The sequence below is a fragment of the Eretmochelys imbricata genome, chromosome 1 (assembly GCF_965152235.1).
Source record: "Eretmochelys imbricata isolate rEreImb1 chromosome 1, rEreImb1.hap1, whole genome shotgun sequence".
Taxonomy (NCBI): Eukaryota; Metazoa; Chordata; order Testudines; family Cheloniidae; genus Eretmochelys; species Eretmochelys imbricata.
In genome coordinates this window covers 63,625,259-63,632,363 of record NC_135572.1, presented here as the reverse complement: position 1 = coordinate 63,632,363, position 7,105 = coordinate 63,625,259, and positions in this window count along the sequence as shown.

Below are 7,105 nucleotides of genomic sequence, written 5' to 3'. Positions count from 1 at the left end.
TATTTTACTCGGTTATTTTTATAGTAGAAAAAGTAAGCTCTTTGGCACAGGAACTGTTCTGTGTGTGCATATAGACCCTGGAATAATGTAGCCTCAATTCTGATATCTAAATAACAAAAAATGTTCTAAAGTGTTTAGTAGTGTAAAGTATGTTTCGTTCCTGCACTATCAGCTGATTGCTCTGAGCAAACTCCATTCTGTTCAGGGATGCATAAGTACACTTTTTTGGATACTTGGAAATGAAAATGCACATTGAATTTTACTATAACAGGGGGATGCTCATGGCCAGACAAGTGGTGGGCAAAATGACTCATGGGGTTTTACCCCCCACCCCCATTTCTCTGTGGAAAAAAATGCAAGGGAATGAAAAATCAAAACTCAATATCAAATAGTGCAAGTTCTTAAAATGTATGTCAACTTTGCAAAATGACTATAAAAATGTCATTGTGTAGTCCCTGTTTAAGTGTGTCTCACTGATTCAATAGCAACCACATAAACGTTGACTTGTAAACTGACCATATTTGAAAACAGAGATAGGGACAAACAAGGGAATCTCATGTCATTTTTACAGGGGCATTTTTTCAGAGCAGAAAAATCATACTTTCACTTGTTCCATTGTGCCTGTGTAGGTATTACAGATATTTCAAAAAAGTATCTCATCCTATCCCACAGTAGGTACATGTATCCTAATTCAGTGTTATGGATGTAACCATCCCCCTGAATTCCTTGCTTTTGTTATTTAAGTTTTGTACTAATGTGGTTGCAGCATAATTTTGACTGTATTAGAACAGCACATACTAACAGATGGGGGACTTAACTTACCATGTGCTCATCATCTACTTATGAATCTCTCTTCAATGCTTTAAGAGCTTTAAGAATACACTAGAAGTTGTTTTAGATATATATCTCTTGGTTAAAGTTGTTGTCTTTGATTGCTCACTTACTGAAACAGTCTTGATTGTGAGCATGAATAGAAAGCTCCAAGAGATATTAGTCTGCTATGTCACATTTAAAAGTTATAGGCCAGATTCTGATACTTTAACTCATATTAAGTAGCAGCTTACTCTATGTGTACCCAACAGAAGTATATGGGACTGCTTGTAAGGTGTAGTATTACTGAATTTGAGTTTAAATGATCAGAATCTGGTCCTATTATCATTGTACTTTAAGTTCTGCCAATGCTGCAAAAGAATTGCTCATTATATCCTCCGCTGAGTAATGTAAGTGAACAAGTCAATGTTTTTCAAAGAACTCTGAACAGGAAACAAATAAGGAAAGCCACCATTTACCAGTCCAGTGCGGTACAAATGTAATGTACGGTAGCTCATTTGTGGGATTGCACAATTCAGGGTTTTTCAGCATATATTGACACCTTCGTATGAGTGGTGTTTTCTGATGCAAGGAAGGGAAATGTTGCGGTTTGCTTTAATCTTCTCAGAAGACTGAGAGTCATGAAAAGTTGTGCTAAGGTAGCCTCAATAGCGACCCTATACTTTTTGGAAATCCCCAGCCTGTCCCGCCCCACCCTGCCCGTCCCGCCCCACCCTGCCCTAGTCTCTTGCACCAATATTTTCCTGTTCCAATCCAAATCTTCTACTCTGTCCATTTCTCTTGCCCACACTCACCCTCACTCTTCACATGTCCTTCCCTCTAGTTTGGTTTGCTCCTACTCTCTCCCCCTGCCTTCCCACAAGTTTCCCTCCTACCCCCACACATTCCCATGTTGCTCTCAGTCGCCCTTTCTGCCCCACATATTACCTGTTCTCCATTCAGTCTGCCAGTCACTCCACATTCCTGAATCCCCCTGGTCTGCAAATACATTTTTTTGTATACTCATCTTCTCTTGCCTGGAACACTCATAAAAAACAGGGGACCACCATCCTCTCTGAGGGCAGCTCACTTTCCAATTGAAAACAATAGGAGATGGCAGCCATCCTCACAAGTAGTACCTACAGCTCTACCTGCAAAGCTTTTGGAGATTGGGCAACCATCTTTAGTCTGGGTAGCCTAACTTCATTCCCATTAAAAGCAATGGGAAATGGTGGCCATTCTGAAGGAATGTATATGTTCACATGAATGTTGTGGGATTTGAAGAACCCAAATGTAATGGTTTTGAAATTTCATTATTTTTTTAAACCACGCTCGTTATTTTGGGGTGCCCTTGACTTAGAATTTTTGAATGCCTGGGGTTAACAATGTTATTAAACAAAAATATCTCAATCACAACATAATTTAAATGAAGCAGGCAGCATGATAATAACTGCGATTACAGTGTATGAATCCTGGAAGAATGTAAATACCAAAGAAGGGGGAAATTATTTGGTATGGTACCGATGAGCACAAGTAATGGAATGAAATTAAGAAAAAATCTGGGTGAATAGTAAGAGCAACTCTCTGACAATGGGAGCGATTATTCTATGGAATAGATGTGGTGGAAGCACCATAATTTGGGATATTTACTCTCAACTGGATAAAAACGTCTGGCATTGGCAGAGGGATAGATTGGATGATCCCCATCCCCTTGCTATTTCTTCTAGGATTCAGTGATCCACAATGTCACTTGAACAGAATTTAAGGACTAGTTTTTCACAACACTCATACAAAATATATTTGTAGAAACAGGTAATTACAAATATAAAATATGCATTTGCACATGTAAAATGGGCCCTTGTTTGCATAAGTGCACAGTAATTAATTTTGTACGCACAACTTTTTTTTGCAAAAAGAAAAGGAGTACTTGTGGCACCTTAGAGACTAACCAATTTATTTGAGCATGAGCTTTCGTGAGCTACAGCTCACTTCATCAGATGCATACCGTGGAAACTGCAGCAGACTTTATATATACACAGAGAATATGAAACAATACCTCCTCCCACCCCACTGTCCTGCTGGTAATAGCTTATCTAAAGTAATCGTCAGGTTAGGCCATTTCCAGCACAAATCCAGGTTTTCTCACCCTCCACCCCCCCACACACACAAATTCACTCTCCTGCTGGTGATAGCCCATCCAAAGTGACAACTCTTTACACAATGTGCATGATAATGAAGTTAGGCCATTTCCTGCACAAATCCAGGTTCTCTCACTCCCTCACCCCCCTCCAAAAACCCACCCCCATACACACACAGACTCACTCTCCTGCTGGTAATGGCTCATCCAAACTGACCACTCTCCAAGTTTAAATCCAAGTTAAACCAGAACATCTGGGGTGGGGGGGTAGGAAAAAACAAGAGGAAATAGGCTACCTTGCATAATGACATAGCCACTCCCAGTCTCTATTTAAGCCTAAATTAATAGTATCCAGTTTGCAAATGAATTCCAATTCAGCAGTTTCTCGCTGGAGTCTGGATTTGAAGTTTTTTTGTTTTAAGATAGCGACCTTCATGTCTGTGATTGCGTGACCAGAGAGATTGAAGTGTTCTCCGACTGGTTAATGAATGTTATAATTCTTGACATCTGATTTGTGTCCATTTATTCTTTTACGTAGAGACTGTCCAGTTTGACCAATGTAAATGGCAGAGGGGCATTGCTGGCACATGATGGCATAAATCACATTGGTGGATGTGCAGGTGAACGAGCCTCTGATAGTGTGGCTGATGTTATTAGGCCCTGTGATGGTGTCCCCTGAATAGATATGTGGGCACAATTGGCAACGGGCTTTGTTGCAAGGATAAGTTCCTGGGTTAGTGGTTCTGTTGTGTGGTATGTGGTTGTTGGTGAGTATTTGGTTCAGGTTGCGGGGCTGTCTGTAGGCAAGGACTGGCCTGTCTCCCAAGATTTGTGAGAGTGTTGGGTCATCCTTTAGGATAGGTTGTAGATCCTTAATAATGCGTTGGAGGGGTTTTAGTTGGGGGCTGAAGGTGATGGCTAGTGGAGTTCTGTTATTTTCTTTGTTAGGCCTGTCCTGTAGTAGGTAACTTCAGGCCAGTCCTTGCCTACAGACAGCCCCGCAACCTGAACCAAATACTCACCAACAACCACATACCACACAACAGAACCACTAACCCAGGAACTTATCTTTGCAACAAAGCCCGTTGCCAATTGTGCCCACATATCTATTCAGGGGACACCATCACAGGGCCTAATAACATCAGCCACACTATCAGAGGCTCGTTCACCTGCACATCCACCAATGTGATTTATGCCATCATGTGCCAGCAATGCCCCTCTGCCATGTACATTGGTCAAACTGGACAGTCTCTACGTAAAAGAATAAATGGACACAAATCAGATGTCAAGAATTATAACATTCATAAACCAGTCGGAGAACACTTCAATCTCTCTGGTCACACAATCACAGACATGAAGGTCGCTATCTTAAAACAAAAAAACTTCAAATCCAGACTCCAGCGAGAAACTGCTGAATTGGAATTCATTTGCAAACTGGATACTATTAATTTAGGCTTAAATAGAGACTGGGAGTGGCTATGTCATTATGCAAGGTAGCCTATTTCCTCTTGTTTTTTCCTACCCCCCCCCCCCAGATGTTCTGGTTTAACTTGGATTTAAACTTGGAGAGTGGTCAGTTTGGATGAGCTATTACCAGCAGGAGAGTGAGTCTGTGTGTGTATGGGGGTGGGTTTTTGGAGGGGGGTGAGGGAGTGAGAGAACCTGGATTTGTGCAGGAAATGGCCTAACTTCATTATCATGCACATTGTGTAAAGAGTTGTCACTTTGGATGGGCTATCACCAGCAGGAGAGTGAATTTGTGTGTGTGGGGGGGTGGAGGGTGAGAAAACCTGGATTTGTGCTGGAAATGGCCTAACCTGACGATTACTTTAGATAAGCTATTACCAGCAGGACAGTGGGGTGGGAGGAGGTATTGTTTCATATTCTCTGTGTATATATAAAGTCTGCTGCAGTTTCCACGGTATGCATCTGATGAAGTGAGCTGTAGCTCACGAAAGCTCATGCTCAAATAAATTGGTTAGTCTCTAAGGTGCCACAAGTACTCCTTTTCTTTTTGCGAATACAGACTAACACGGCTGTTACTCTGAAACTTTTTTTTGGCATCTGCATATTGTGTGAATGCTTCTTAGGCATTTATTTTTGAAAATATGACCCTTAATGTACCCACTGATATTTGAGATATTTCTACAAGTTGCAAAAATTTGCCAAAAATAAGATAATTGCTCAGTATTTGGGATTGTACAGATATGTTTAACTCATATAATACACTATTGCTAGCTTTGCTAGTTATTATAAGTAATGGAAACGTATGCATGTATTATTGTGCAATAATGCTTCTCCATTGCTGTCATTAACAATTTTGCACAAAACTTAGGTTGGCTCACTCAGCTCAAATGGTAATGATGGGATTTACCATTTCTGAAATTCTGCTTAAAATTTTGACTGCTGATATTTTATACTTTCAGCCCTCTACCTGCTAAACATTTCTTTAACATAAATTGACATTATTTTGCAATTATGAATTTGTTAATTTCTTAAGCTATAGTTACATGCTATTAATCAAAATAAAGATCTAACCATATGATTTTAAAATAAGTTTTATTTTGTGATTTATTTTGCTAGTAGGGACAGCCTTTTTGATACAGTATTATGGATCAACTGCAAATTTTAGACCAGCTACATTAACACAAAATTGTACACACTTTTGGGCTGGAAGAAGCCTTTACTAGATTAATTACTACATCCTCATGTGATTTGGCAAGACTTTGTATCACTCAAAACCATCTCCAACAGTTATCAAGCCAAGCCATAAACATTTCAAGTGATGACAATTGCATCATTTCCCTGCCTTTCTTACTATTTAGTTTGCTGCAGATTTAGTTAATTATTTCTGATTTTATTTTCTTTGACTAGGGTAAGCAGATTCTCTCTTTCCCTCATAAAATACCTTGTGTATCCATAGAGAGACAGGATAGGTGAGGTAATATCTTTTATTGGACCAACTTTTGTTGGTGAGAGAGACAAGCTTGTGTATCTTTGTCATGTTCCATTGAAACTTATTTTCCTATGATTACACGTTTGGTTTTTTGTTTTCTTAAAGATTTTTTCCTACCCCATCATTTTGGTCATGGTAGGTACCCTCCACCATATCCTTTCCAGTTTATTAGTACCTTTAATTTAAGATTAAATTAAACTGTCTACCCAATTTGAGCTGTAACCTCACTAGTGCTGAATATCAGAGATCAATTCTAAATTAACAAGCAGAAATGGGTTATTTGTTACTCTTGCAAATTTCAAATGTACTTATTATTAAGTATGTCCAGGAGAAGATGAGGCTTGCAGATTATACAGTGTTTACTTTCTTAATGTATTGACCAGACATGCCCCCTTTGTATCCACAAAGTGCTTTATACACGTGGAAAACACCATTAGGAAACAACTCTGTGGATAAGCCATCTATCATTTGCAGTGGAAAATGCACTCGGCAGCATATGGGTTGAGATAATTACTGCCTTTAAAGCTGTAGGCGTCCGAGATGGCCACAAACAAAATTTGTGTGAGACACTGGACAATGAGAAACTCTGTGCTGTCTACAAATTTAGTGCAGGAAACAAGCATTTTTAAAATGCATGTCTAAGGGCCTGATCTTGCAAACCCTTACACACGTGAGTAATCCCATGGACTTTGAAAATTTCTATACTGTCCATTCCTCCCATTTCTTTTGTTACCGTAGCATTTACAAAAGGGCAAGATTATTAAATACATTAGACATGCAAATTCATGTACAGAAGTATGGGTGCAGTTGCGTTGCTAACGTGTGTGCACTGTGACAGTGACTACCTGCACTAATTGACTGCCTGTACACACAGCTAGCTAGTTCTGGTATTTTGCACATGTAACTACCTGATTCATATGTTCAAACAGTAACTGTGCACAAATTAGGTTTACAATTGTACATGTATTTTTGCACACACAATTGCAAGTCGAACATTTTTTTGAAAACCTGGTCCCAAATATCAGAGGGGTAGCCGTGTTAGTCTGGATCTGTAAAAGTGGCAAAGAGTCCTGTGGCACCTTATAGACTAACAGACGTATTGGCACATAAGCTTTTGTGGGTGAATATCCACTTCGTCAGATGCATGTCCCAAATGTGTCCATGCAAATGTTTATGTATTTGATATTTGCTTGCTGATCTAT